General features: G+C 50.6%; 1 protein-coding gene across 3 annotated transcripts in view; it reads left to right on the top strand.

Moving 5' to 3' along the window:
* PAOX (polyamine oxidase) overlaps window positions 1-14,489 on the top strand; it is a 747,166-nt gene that overhangs the window by 410,147 nt on the left and 322,530 nt on the right. The window lies entirely within an intron of this gene.

Raw genomic sequence — 14,489 nt, 5'->3', positions numbered from 1 at the left:
CTCCTTCCTCACTGGCGATCTTCTCGGTCGTTCCTCCCTTCGAGGAGAACGTGATTCTCTCTGATGCTCCCTTCGTGGAGATCTCGATCTCTCCGTCCGTACTTCCTTTCTCGGTGTTCGAGACCTGGGCTGCTCCCTCCGTGGTGATCGGGAGACCCTGGGGGTATGCGACCTTTCCGCTCTCCTTTCCCGAGAGCGTGATCGGTGCCTGATAGGACTCTGTCTGTCCGCCTCTTCTATCAGTCTCTGAAGAGGTGACCTGTGGAGTGGGCTGACATATCTTCGCAGCCTCTCCGTTGCTCCAGAAGCCTTCCACTTGCTTAACGGAGCATTCCATCTTGGCGAGAGCGTTGTCTTTCGCTGGGGCAACGGACTTCTACTCCTGGAAGAGGACCTCGATGAGCTAGAGGTACTTGAGGAGGAATGGTGAGACGCCGATTGCGTCACTAGGATAGTTGAAGGCACTGATGGAGATTTTCGTCTCACCGGTGTTGGAAGACGTCTCAAAAGTCTTTCCCTCGACGTCGAACGCCTCTGCGGCGTCGACGGAGTGATAACCTTCGTCGAACGCCTCGACGATGACCCATGGTCTCTCGACGTCGACCGGCGATGTCGAGCCGATGACGGAGTCTTCTCCCTCGAAGTCGAACGGCGTTGCCCTGCCTTCGACGGAGGTCTTGACGTCGAACGGCGTTGCCCTGCCGTCGACGGAGCTCTCGACGTCGACCGACGTTGGTCTGTCGGCGACGGAGATGGCAATCAACGGTGCCCTGTCGTCGACGATGCCCTCGATGTCGACCTGGCATGTGGCGACTGCGGAGGATCGGACATCCTCGACGTCGAGCGCCAACGCGCCTTCGACGATGATCCCTTCCTCGACGACGATCGTCCGAGGGGGCTCTTGTTCCTCGACGCCGAGCGCCTCCGTGGAGACGTCGGCGGAGGTGTCACACTCTTCGAAGCCTGTCGACGTTGAGACGACGGCGAGTGTGATCTGTCTCTCGACGCCGACCGTCGCCTGGTTGACGGCGGCGGAGTTGACTTATGTCTTGACGCCGATCTTCTCGTCGACGGCGATCTCGTGGCTTCTCTCGACGCCGATCGTCGCCTAGTTGACGACGGCGGAGCTTTCTTCGACGTCGGTGAACTTCTTTTCGATGACGATTTTTCTCTCGAACTGTCCATCAGATGCTGTTTTTTCAGCGCCGAGCCCGGTGCTGAGGTTGATGGACGCTCTGACTTGCCTTTGGAGGGAGTTCTGGGTCTCTTTGAACTCTTCCTCTCTGTAGATCTTCCCCTCATGGATCTCTGGGCCAGACCATAGAGCCTGTTCCTCTCTCTGTCCTTAAGAGTTCTGTCAGACAGATTTTTACAATGTGAACAGTCTTTAGGATCATGATCCTCTGGCAAGCATAAAATACAGACCTCATGAGAGTCCGTTTTTGCCTTCTTGTGGCCACAAGAAGGGCAATCATCAAATAATGAGGGCATCCTGACAGGAAAACTTCACAAAAAAATCGACTGCTAAGCAGTTATTTACTTGACCCTGATGTTAAAAGTCAAAGTAAATCAAAAAATTGTTCTTTTGAAGATTTTCTGACTGAAAAAGGCAGAAAAATGTGGAGCTGAGTATCCAGGGTCCTTGCTAAAGGAGCCGGAAAGAACAACTGACCTAACTGTAACCCCTGAGGCATGATGGGAAGCTAGGGGCAGAGGTGCCTTAAAGGCACAGCGTCAGTTCTAGTACATGCAGCTACAGGTTCGCTTTTCAGTCTTTTTAGACTGGGTATTTGCAATGCAGCCTGGGAGCTGTATATGCTTACAGTGTGTTATAAGAATTTCTGCTGCTTTCTAAGCATTAAAACAGTTTCTAAACAAGCATTGGTGTTGTTTCTCATGTTTTTAATGCTAATACAAATGTATGGTGGAAATTCTTCACAGCATATTCCAGCTCTACTGTTTTACTTGGCTGCAATTGCTTATTTTTATATATATATATATATATATATATATATTTATATATATATGTATATGTATATGTGGGGCACATATAATATATTGTTTCCAGGGTCCCGCGCATGGGCGGGAATATTCTAATGCTTATGACTTTGATGAGGATACCCCTGGAAGAGAACTAGGATTACAGGTAAGTAACTAATCCATCCTGGAGCAGATCCAGGAGGTTAGGTGGGCAGAACAGACCAGGGCCAGAGTAGGTGCTCTGTGGGGCCACGAGGTTGAGGGCCCTCCCACCCGACCTCTGAGGAGGAACGGGAGGCGGAGCTGGAGGAAGAGCTGAGGAGAGTCAGGGCCAGAAAGTCTGTGGAGGACCCCCCACCCCAGAGAGTTATGGCGGGAGTAGGGACGGCCAGGACGGCTCTGAGGCCCGATGGTGCTGGGGCCCGCTCAGGCTGGAGCGACCTGAGGGGCGGGAGGGGATCCAAGCCGGCGGCTGTCGGCAGAGCCCGGGGGTGCCTGGCAGGGCGCAAGACGGCTCCAAAACGCAGGACAGAAGCAGCAGGGCAGTCTGCGGCGGCTGTCCCTCCACCGAGGGCTCGGGCTCCTGCGGCGCGCGTGGAGGATGGCATGCGTGCGCATGGGGGTGTGCAGAAAGGTGTGAAGAGGGCTGTGAAAGAGGTGGAGAGTGTGAGGGTGGATCTGGAACCGGTGCTTGAGTTGGATTGTGGTGCGGGTAGTGATGAGCTGGAGGACGGGGAGGTGGGGGATGACACTAAAGGCTTAGGGGTCGCTGCGGACAACGGCGACATTGGTGTATTGCAGGCCCCGGCGGTGACGAAGACCAAGGCCGGGACGGCGGCGGTCCAGGTGACGGTGCCCAGAGGACGGCCCAGGGATCGGAACACGGCACTCACAGGTGAGGGAGCCTGGTGGGCAGCCTACTACATAGGGAGGTGCAGGCAAAGGAGGGGTCCAAAGAGGAGGAGTGGGAGCTGACGAGGCGCCCTAGGGTGCCGGTGACGATGGAGAACTGGACGTCAGCGTTCTTGATTTATGCCAGTATTTACTGTGAGAAGTATTTGGACAGGGCGATTGCGCTTTTCAAATACATGGACCTCATTCGCAAGGCCCAGATGCAGTTTGGGGGTTTTGCCTGGCTGAGCTATGACGAGGAGTTTAGAGCCAGGGTCAGTGCGAATCCCGAAAAGAGTTGGGGGGAAGTTGATCAGGAACTCTGGGCTCAGTGGATGGCGTCTACGCACTCCACTGCGTCCACACACATGGCCAGCGGCCTGCCGGTTGTGTATCGGTCCTTTCCGCCGCGTCCCGCCCAAAGCAGGGCGGGTGGAGGCACAGTGCCCAACACCATCGTCTCGGGGCAACAGTCCAACCCGGGGGGATATTCCATGGGGGCCTGTTGGACCTACAATAAGGGGTATTGTTCCCGGTATCCCTGTAAGTTCAAACACGAGTGCTCCAAATGCAGCGGGAAACATGCCCTTACGCAGTGCCTCACCCTCACCACACCCTTGGAGCAGTGGAGGAACACTTGAAGTTTTTCTTCTTCAAGTGTTCCAGTTTCTTCCAAAATGTCTTCAAGTAAGAAGTCTCTCTTCAGAGCTTGTTCCTCCTGTGGAAAGCTGAGATTATTTCATGATGACCCACACAGTAAGTGTATTTACTGCCTTTACCCGGACCATGAAGTGGGTACCTGTAAACTCTGTAGAAAGTTTTCAGAGAAAACTCAAAAGGACAGAGAAGGCCGTTTGCTTGTCTGGCTTCAGAGGCTTAAAGACAAAGACAATGTACTTTCTGACGCTGAAAGTCTTGGGTCAGGCCATTCTAAAGCAGCTTCTAAACGTGGTAGTGTGCAGGAGGTGCCTTCACCATTTCTTAAAAAGAGGAAAGTTTCCCTCACTTTGACCCCTGCGGTGTCTTCACCTTTGCCTACCACGTCTGGGCCCACGAGACATAGCTCTCAGGCTCCTTCTGCTTCAAAGTCCAGTTTTTCTGTGAGGAAAACGGATTTGCCGTCGACGACGGTAGTTTCAGCTCCGTCGACGAGACTGGCTGTCTCTGGGTCCAAATCGACGACGACAGTCACAACAACGCTGGCCTCTGGATCGTCGTCGGCTTTAGCGTCGACGTCTTCATCGTCGACGAGAGTGGTTCTCAGTTCTAAGACCGTGTCTTCTGTGATCCCTATTTCATCTTCAACGACGAAAAAAGTTCACTCGTCGACGACCCGGTCGTCGTCGACTAGAAGTGTGAAGGCTTTGACTCCGTCGACGCTCTCTTCCACGAGCGCACCGTCGACGGTTATCCCGTCGACGAGGGGACCTGTTCCATCGGCTCCGTCGACGACCGCACCGTCGACGGCTACCCCGTCGACGAGGGGACCTGCTCCATCTGCTCCGTCGACGACCGCTCCGTCGACGACCGCTCCGTCGACGATGGCTCCGTCGACGATGGCTCCGTCGACGATGGCTCCGTCGACGATGGCTCCGTCGACGAAGACATTGAAAGTGAAGGTTCCGTCGACGATGGCTCCATCGATACTACTGAAGACTGCTCCGTCGACGGTCTCCTCGTCGACGATGGCATCCAAGTCGATCCCATCCCAGAAGTCACTTGTTGTCATGCCGTCGACACTTACGCAGGACACAATTTCGACACCGGCCTCTTCTTTTGCTACAATGCCTCTATTGCCTTTACAGTCCAGCAAACCACAGTTCGAGACTCTTACCGAGCAAGAGATGATTAATCCTCCATCTCCGCTGTTTGCGACTGATTCTGATCAAGAGTCTGATGACCATGCTCACAGTCTTTCGGATCTCAATATTAAGTGCCAAGAATTCAGTAACGACGAGGAAGATTTTTCTGGCCAACATCAAACAACTCACACTCAAGTTCCAACTGCGATGTTGCCTATCTCAATGATATCAAACCTCCAAAGTATGTTGGAAGATTACAATCGGCGTTTCCCTCCAACGCCTCAGGTTGTGACAGTCCCACCAGTAATGAATCCAGTTCCTGACCCAGTTCTGGCTCCTCCTCAACCAGCGTCGCCTGTAACTGTTCACCGCACTACCTCAGTTCGTGTTCACACTACCATCTATCCGGAGGATGATGATGACGAGAATCCTCCAGAGCGTGAAGATGGTGAAGTTTCTGAAGTAGATGAAGATGGTGAGGAACATTTGGCGGAGTGGGATGACTATCGTGCTCAAACACCATCTCCTTCTCAGGTGCCTACAGCGGATTCTCCTCCAGTAGACATCGCGGGCTTCCACCATTTAATGGATAGGGCAGCGCAGCGATTCAAATTGCCACGAGCACACCGTGAGGAAGATTGCTTCCTATACGACTTCAAGAACCAGCCCTTGAAACAGATCCACACAGTCCCGATTATAGATTTCATCTGGTCTGAAGGGGAGAAAATTATGAAGACGCCAAACTCTCTACCAGCACAACTGCCAAGGTTAGAGAAGAAATACAAAGCTCCTATAGGATCTCCAGCATGCCTTACAGGTCAACCTAAGCCCGACTCTGTCGTCACGCAGGCAGCTCAACGGGGTTCAAAGAATCCGGCGTCTACAATCACCGCTCCTCCGGACCGTGAAGGCCGTCGCCTGGATGCTATTGGGCGAAAATTTTCCTCCATGTCCTCTACAACAGTTCGAGTAGCCAACGCAATGGCCATATTAGGCCGTTATGACCGTCAGGCTTGGGCTGACATGTCCGCCTATGTAGCGTTACTCCCAGATGCTTCCAAGGCAGAAGCACAGAAAATTCTGCAAGAAGGAGAGAGGACGGCAGAAGAACTTATAGATTGCGCAGTGGATGTAGCCTGCACTGGTTTTCGCCAGCTCGCTGGAGCGGCCGTCCTGCGTCGCCAGGGTTGGTTACGCTCAACTTCGTTTCGACAGGAAGTTCAGGCACGTATCCTAGATATGCCATATGACGGCGAGTCATTATTTGGAGCGCATATTGATGAAGCGCTACAATCCATAAAAAAGGACACGGACACAGCACGTGCTTTGGGTACCCTTCAGTTTAAGAAGCAGCCCTTTCGGGGTGCTCGAGGACGTGGCAATACGTCCACTTTTCGTGGAGGAAGCAGTCAATATCGGTCCTTCAACCAAAGTAACCAGCGTTACACCGGTAACCGCCAGCAGTCTTCCCGTCAGCAGCCTGCCAAGACTTACAGAGGGAAGTCTAATTTCAGAGGACAATCCAACAAACGTCAATGACTCCACTATCGAACGGAGAATTGGAGGTCAAATCTCTCTGTTTGGTTCTCAATGGTCCTCCATTACTACGGACCGTTGGGCACTCGACATTGTGAAGAGAGGCCATGCATTGGAATTTGTCGAGGTACCCCCTCCAACGCCACCTTCCGGACCGCCACCTCCGCACCTCAAAGAACTATTTCATCAGGTTCACCTTCTCATTCAAAAGGGTGCGGTGGAAGCTGTGCCAAAGTCGCAGAGAGGGAAGGGGTTTTATTCCCGTTTTTTCCTTGTCATCAAAAAGAACGGAGAATGGAGACCAATACTGGACTTGAGAGCACTCAATCTTTATCTCAAGGACCAGACCTTCCGTATGCTGACGCTTACAGAGATCTTGCGTTTGCTCTCAGTCGGAGATTTCATGACTACCATCGATCTCCGGGACGCCTACTTCCATGTCCCAATCCTAGCAGCTCATCGCAAATTCCTGCGCTTCAAGGTGGGGCACCTTCATTTCCAATTCAGGGTCCTTCCATTTGGCCTCCGTTCAGCCCCCCGAGTCTTTACAAAAATGTTGGCTCCGGTCATGGCTTTTCTTCGTCTCCAAGGCATACAGATATTCCCATATCTCGACGACTGCCTCCTGAAATCTCAATCCCGCGCACAACTTCTACATCATACTGCAGTTTGTCAGACAGTATTCCGTTCCTTGGGTCTGTCCATCAACCTGGAGAAATCTCAATTGCAGCCAACAACTTGCAAAGATTTCCTAGGAGCAACGCTGGACACCAAACTAGCCAAGGCATTTGTCTCTCGAGAACGTCAACAGAGGATCCTCCGACTAGTTTCGCTGCTTCTCGCAAAGAAGTGCGTTTCAGTCCGCTTGTTGAAGTCTTTTCTAGGGATGGCTTCGTCATGCATCGCTCTTGTCCCTCATTGCAGACTACGAGCACGACCTATCCAACAGGCTCTGGACAAGCAGTGGCGTCAAGTCACCGGTTCCTTCAACGATCGGATCTCCATCACCATTCCCATGAGGAAGGCGCTCAGATGGTGGACACAGCCACACCAGCTAGCAGCAGGCACGTCTTTTCTGTCCAACACCCCAGATCTGACACTGACGACGGATGCCTCCCTGGAGGGCTGGGGAGCTCACCTCCTAGACCTGTCCGTGAAAGGCAAATGGACTTTCCATCAAAAGTCCTGGCACATCAACAAGTTGGAGCTTATGGCTATCTTTTTGGCCCTGAAATCATTTCAACCAGTACTGCAGGGAGAGTCAGTTCTTATTCAAACGGACAACACGACCTGCATGCATTATATAAACAAGCAGGGCGGAACGAAGTCTCCGGTGTTATCCCGCCTGGCAGAGGCGATTTGGGACTGGTCCATCAATCATCAAATCCAAATCACTGCAGTACATCTTCCGGGGTTGTCCAACCTCCTGGCGGATTCCCTAAGCAGATCCCGATCATCCAACCACGAGTGGGAACTCCACCAGCCAACACTCGAAATGGTCTTTCACCGTTGGGGATTCCCTGCAATCGACCTCTTTGCGACTCCAGAGAACCGCAAATGCCCCGCTTACGCAAGCTGGCATCCCCACAAAGGATCCCAAGGCAATGCCCTTTTGATGGATTGGTCGAATCTCTTCGCCTACGCTTTTCCTCCGATCCCTCTAGTGCCTCGAGTACTTTGGAAGATGCGGAGAGAACCTTGCCACATCCTTCTGATTGCTCCCAGGTGGCCACGACAGGCGTGGTTCTCAGAGCTGCTACTCCTGTCTCAATGCAATCCCATTCTTCTTCATCCTCGAATGGATCTTCTCTCCATGAACAGGGGTCAAATCTACCATCCGGACCCCTCTTCCCTGAGCTTGTCAGCCTGGAACCTGAGCACTGTGAATTTGCACATCTAAGCATCCCTCAGGAGTGTCGTAACATCCTCGCTCAGGCCAGGGCTCCATCAACTATAAAAACCTACAAGTTGAAATGGAAACGCTTTTGCCACTGGTGTGCAGACGCCGGAGTACATCCTTTGCGTGCCACGCCCGCTGAGCTCCTCCCTTTCTTTCTCCATCTGGCTCAGTCGGGTTTGTCACATGCTACTTTAAGAGTTTTTCTGGCGGCAATATCACGCTTCCGCCATGATGGCTCCGCCTCCTTATGCTCATCCAGATTGATCCGTCAATTCTTCAAAGGACTTCTTCGGACTTTTCCTCCAGTTCGGCGTCCTCCTCCAGAGTGGCGCCTCAACGTTGTCCTGTCACAATTAATGACTGCTCCGTTTGAGCCAATCCATAAAGCAGACCTCAAGTTTGTCACCTGGAAGGTTGCGCTTTTACTTGCTCTGACGTCCTCACGTCGAGTGAGTGATCTACATGCTTTCACGATTAAAAAACCATTTCTGCAGTTCAAACCGGATTCTGTGCTTTTACGCACTAACCCTACTTTCATTCCAAAAGTGCCGTCAGACTTCCATATTAATGAACCTGTTATACTGAAGTCTTTCTTTGCCAACCCGCAATCTCCTGCGGAACAACGCTTGCACTCTTTGGACATTAAAAGATGTTTAAAGTTCTACATCAGCAGAACAGCCCAGTTCCGAAAATCGGATCAGCTCTTCGTGGCCTATGGCCGTTTTCAAAAAGGGCGACCAGTCACCAAACCTACAGTAGCCCGCTGGGTGGCTTCGGCGATTGCTTTCTGCCATCAGAAAGCGGGAAAGCCTTTACAGTCTACAGTAAGAGCCCACTCTACCAGGTCTGTGGCCTCTTCGACTGCACTCTTTGCCGGAGTTCCATTGCATCAGATTTGCAGAGCAGCCACGTGGTCCAGCAGGCACACGTTCACGAAGCACTACAATCTGGGTGCCATGGCTGAAGGGGATACCGCAGTGGGACAAGCTGTGCTCCGTAATCTTTTTCAATAAGGTGAGCCTCTTTTCTACCCTCCTCCTATGGTTTCCAGTCTTTTGCATGTCTTCTCTATGTATACATATGGTTTTATACCTTCTATGGCATGGGTTTACACCTGTTGATTCCACCCTTTTGTGTATACATGGCATCCTGGAAACTTTGTGTTCGGATACGGACTGCTTACTATTCTATATTCAAGCATGTGAATCTATGAAAGACACCCCAATATTGGAGAAGAACAATTGTTACTTACCTGTAAACAGGTGGTTCTCCAATATTGGTGTCTTTCATAGATTCACATGCGACCCTCCCATCCTCCCCTCAGAGGCTCGCTTCTCCTCATAGACTCTGTGGTCACTCTTGTGCTACGAAAATCTGAGGGCTTGAGCTCTGAGAAGGTTCTAGAGGGCTGCTGACGCCTGATTGGCTGCAGTTTGGACTAACATAATGACAAGGATAGGCTGCATTGGAACTTCTTTTCCCCATGCATTCCTATGTGGAAACTTTTGGTTAGTTACCAGTTGGTTATTGTATGCATTTTTTGGGTTTTTCCTTATTATGTATATATATATTTATTATATATTATTCTATATTTAGCATTTATTGCTATTTTATTTACCGTGGGACTCCCACTCCGACGACGGGGAATATTCAAGCATGTGAATCTATGAAAGACACCAATATTGGAGAACCACCTGTTTACAGGTAAGTAACAATTGTTCTTTCTTCGTAGGTTGCGTGGGTGGACCGGGCAGTAAGACGGTGACATGGATTGTTGGGCACTCCTTCGTGCATTGGGCGTCCAATTATGCGGAGCAACAGGTTTACGGCCGTAACCTGGGACTGAAAGGACACTTGCACGAGGTACAATGGTGGGGCAAAGGTGGCATGCGATGGGGGGCACTACTGCCCTGGCTCGCGAAGATGATCCCACAGAGGGGATGCCCTGATTTGTTGATACTACATCTGGGGGAAAATGACATGGTGCAGCTGTCCGGATTGGCGCTTTTACAGCTCATGCAACGGGACCTGGATGTGTTGAAAGCTAGGCTTGCAGGGACCTGCATTGCCTGGACAGAGTTGGTCCCCAGGAAAGTGTGGAGAGGGGCTATGAAGCATGGGGCGATCGAAAAGGCACGAAGGAAGCTCAACAGGGCAATGAGACTTTACTGTGGTGACAAGGACATCAAAGTGATTGCACATGGGGGGTTCGACTCAAGGAACCTTTAGTTTTTAGGGATGACGGAGTACACTTGTCCCAGCTGGGCAATGCTTATTACATGATGGAGATGCGAGATGTGGTGAGCAAGTTATGGAATGAGGCTATCTGGTGTCGCAGGGAGTGAGTGCGAGTGTGTTTGGTGCGGGCGAGCGGGCCTGAGAGGGGGGGGGCAGGGAACCACCCTACAGGGGGTTCCCTGGTTGGCGGTACTTGGAAGGGACAGGGGGGTCAAGAGCGGGCACACCCATCCCTTGGGGGGGGGGGTTCGAATGGCGGATAGAGGCATGACTGGAAGGACGCAAGGGCGGGCTGGATGACAAGTGATTGAGGGGCAGGAATAAAGTATGGTATGGAGCTTCTAGGGGTTTGTGATGAGGTGAAACAAGTGAAACGAATGAGAGGGGAGTGTGAGTGGGTGTTTGATGTTATTTACTGTTTCCGTTTCTTGTTATGTACAGATTACGCAGCCTGGTCTAATAAAATGGCCTTTTACGCTGACACTGCGTGGTCTGTTTATTGCACGATGCCGGGCCCCGGGAGAAGCAAAGTCGCAGACTAGTCTTCCCCCGGGGTCATTCGCGCGAGATAGGACAGGCAGGGGAAGGGGAGGAGTTAGGGGGTGGGTATATAGGCGCAGGGGAGAAAGGGAACTTCCTCTTCTTGCGCCTGGCACCATCGGGAGGGAGGAAAAGAAAGGCCACTCACCCACCCGGCAATTGGAGGTGTGGTTTTGGGTCGGTCTATAGCATTGCCAGTTTAGGCCAGAGCTGCTCTAGGCGGTACTTGGAAGGGACAGGGAGGTCAAGAGCGGGCTCACCCACCCCTTGGGGGGGGGGGGGGGGAGTTCGAATGGCGGATAGAGGCATGACTAGAAGGACGCAAGGGCGGGCTGGATGACAAGTGATTGAGGGGCAGGAATAAAGTATGGTATGGAGCTTCTATGGGTTTGGGATGAGGTGAAACGAGTGAAACGAATGAGAGGGGAGTGTGAGTGGGAGTTTGATGTTATTTACTGTTTACGTTTCATGTTATGTACAGATTACGCACCCTGGTCTAATAAAATGGCCTTTTACGCTGACACTGCGTGGTCTGTTTATTGCACGATGTTTCTGAGCCGGTTCTGTGGTTTTCATACATTTCATTACAGCCAACAGTCGATTAGTTCGGAATGAGACAGCAGCACGTTTGCTCGCGTCTTCCTAACATATAAAGGCTGTTTCAGTTTATTTTTCTTATGTTTGTGGCGTGTGTTTGAGGTGTTTTTTTTATGTCCCCTATTACCACGGTTACCTGTGGGTAACTTTTACCAGCTGGCATGTTTTTCACAATGCATGTAGGTGGCGGTCTCTCTACGTGACTTCTTTCCGCATAGGTGGACATTTCTGATTTTATTTTTTAGATGCAGTCGGAATATTCCTCTCATGGACAGGAGTTCTGAAATGCACTGGGAACCATGGAATTAGAATTCTGCAGTGACGGATTCATGTTGATGGAAATATCACAACGTGTTGTGTTTAATAAGATAAATATAATTCAAGCGAAGTAACAGGACGGAGACGAAAAACTTGAATCGTTTAGAGATTTCTTCATTTCAACTATGCGACTTTAGACAATGATTGTTCGCAATTGCCCCAACTTGTATCCCAGTAACCCGAGGACAGGGGCAGCCTCGCAGCACGAGCTGCAGTTTGACCTGATGACCCTTTACTTGGTGCACTCATTTGGATGGCTCGAGAGTCTTGGTACATTGTGTGTCTGTAGCCTCACATGTATGACCCGTACATGCACATGACATGCGCATCTCTGGCCTAGACTGTGACCGCCTGGCATGTACCCTGACTGCCCATCTCATGAGAAACATGCCCACATGGCAGTGGTGCCAGGAGCGAAGGGGGGTGGGGCACAGGTGCACTGCTTTGAGAGGGCTGTAAAAAACACATTCCCAAATGCCCAAAATTTTTTTTCGTGAGGGTGGGTGGGGGGGGGGGGGGGGGGGGGGGGGAGGGGGAGTTTGGAGGGGGGGGGGGGTTGAATGTAGTAGTTTTGCGTACAAGTGCCGGCCTCGAAGGTAGCACGGAAGGTAATGCTTTTTCAGGCGAATTTCTCTGACTAATGATTTCGCAGAGTCCCCCTAGGCGCATACCTGCCAGCTTACAAAATAACTTCCCCATGTTAGGAGGGTGCGGGGCCTTGGAGGGGCGTGGTCGGGTGCCTGAGCGGGGCCTCAGAGAGAAGCCAGGTCTGGTGCCCGAGCTATCTAAGAGGAACTCTGCCCCTCACCAAACTCCCTATCCCAACAAGCATTGGCATAGACAATAGGTCTCTCCTTCGGAACCTTATAAGTGTTTAGCCATGCAACAGTTAATGTTGTTGCAGTAAGGATATTGTGCTGCATAACTAAATACTTATAAGGTCCCAAAGGCGAGGCTTATTGGCTATGCCAATGCTTTTCCCCTTTTCGTTAAGCCCTGGACAAGTGCATGTCTTTTCTTGCCTTCACGTGTTGGTCTCCCCAGAGTATTTCCTTTGCATGTCTCAGGTTGTCCTATACCCCCCCCCCCCCCCCCCCCCCACACTTGCTCTCTGCCTGATGTGCTGCTTTTCTGGCAAAAAAAAACATCCTCCACCACACGTTGCACGTTGCTGCTATCTCACACTATGAGGCACAAGGTCAAGACTGATTTTCATATAGCGGTATCTGAACTGGGGTGGCAAAGTGAGCTGAAGAATGATGATGGATTCAACCCCCATCTGTGACTGGGGGTGAGTGTTTGAAAAGTTTAGCACTCCGTCCATCATCTCCTTGTGTTTGCTTTGTTTGCCCTAAGTTGGCACGGTATGCCCAGACGTGGGTCCCTTGTTCACTTTGCCACTGGATTCAAGCTAGCCTGGCTGATGAGGGCTGTCAGCCCGAAACCGGTCCCAGGATGCTTGTTTCCGGTCCAGGGAAGACATGGCTTGGCAGTTTGGGCTGGACTGTTCCCATGATGCACAGGGTCAAGACTGATTTGCATATAGCTGTTTTTGAACAGGGGTGGCACAGTGAGCTAAATAATGATGATGAATTCAACCCAGATCTGTGACTGGGGGGGGATGTTTGAAAAGTTTCAGCACTCCGTCCATTATCTCCTTGTGTTTGCCATCTCACACCCCAGCATTAAAAAAAAAAAAAAATTCGTCCTCCCAGGGCCTAAAGCTTATCCATTGCTCTCCCCGCCGGCTCCCTTTTGCTTCCTGCCTCCCACTCCTCTGTGTCTCCCCCTCATTTGTTTAGAGGCACCTGTCAGCTCCCATTTTCTGCTTGGCCATTCTGCTTTCAAAATAGTGCTATTGCACAAGTGATTTAAAAAAAATATATATGTTCTATATACTGTTGCGAGTCGCATTTTACACTCTTGGATTGTTAAATTAAAATAATTTATATAGGGGCCATGCCATTCAGTAGGTGTGCTTGTCATCACTGATGCATACGCCTGCTGAATGATGTAGCCACCAGCAGCGTCATCATGCATACACCTGATATATTTATTTTGGTTGATTCTGCACAGCATCACCAAAGCGCATTGCCAATGGAGCAAAAAGAGGAGACTTATTGGTTTTGCCAGTGCTTGTTTATTTGTGTTTCTGTGTGTTATTTGTTTAGTCAGTGGGTGGCTGATATAATGGATGGATGAGTGAGGCAGTCCATATTATTTTACCTGGATGTTTGACCTTTTCTTTTTTTTTTTTACTTTTTTGTGTGATTTTTTCGTATTAACTTTCTAATTTTTATTTGTCATCATACAAAAAGAATCCAAAAGGCAATTTTTCAAAACGATTCTGTGATGGAGAGACATGTAGTGTGTGATGTTTCCAAATAATGTGTTTGAAAGCAAAATTTAACATGTATAGGAACAAGTAGATTGCCTTAGATTTCTATCACTTTATTCCCTGATCTAGAGGCTGTAAATTACAGAAGAGTCTTCCCATCAGCTGTCTCAAGCCCCATACGTTTTATCGCCACTAGGATTCTGGTGATCATCCAACATTGTCAGTGTTGCCACCTTTATTAGTCTTGATGGAGACCCCATTGAAATTAATATAGGGGATTGAAACGTTGATGATTTGTCCTGTTGACAGTAAACCGTGTACTTGCTGGTTTTATATGACAAAGCTCACT

The sequence above is a fragment of the Lissotriton vulgaris genome, chromosome 5 (assembly GCF_964263255.1).
Source record: "Lissotriton vulgaris chromosome 5, aLisVul1.2, whole genome shotgun sequence".
NCBI classification, from domain to species: Eukaryota; Metazoa; Chordata; class Amphibia; order Caudata; family Salamandridae; genus Lissotriton; species Lissotriton vulgaris.
The sequence above is the reverse complement of the archived record's forward strand: the minus strand, read 5'-3'. Positions and strand labels throughout refer to the sequence as shown.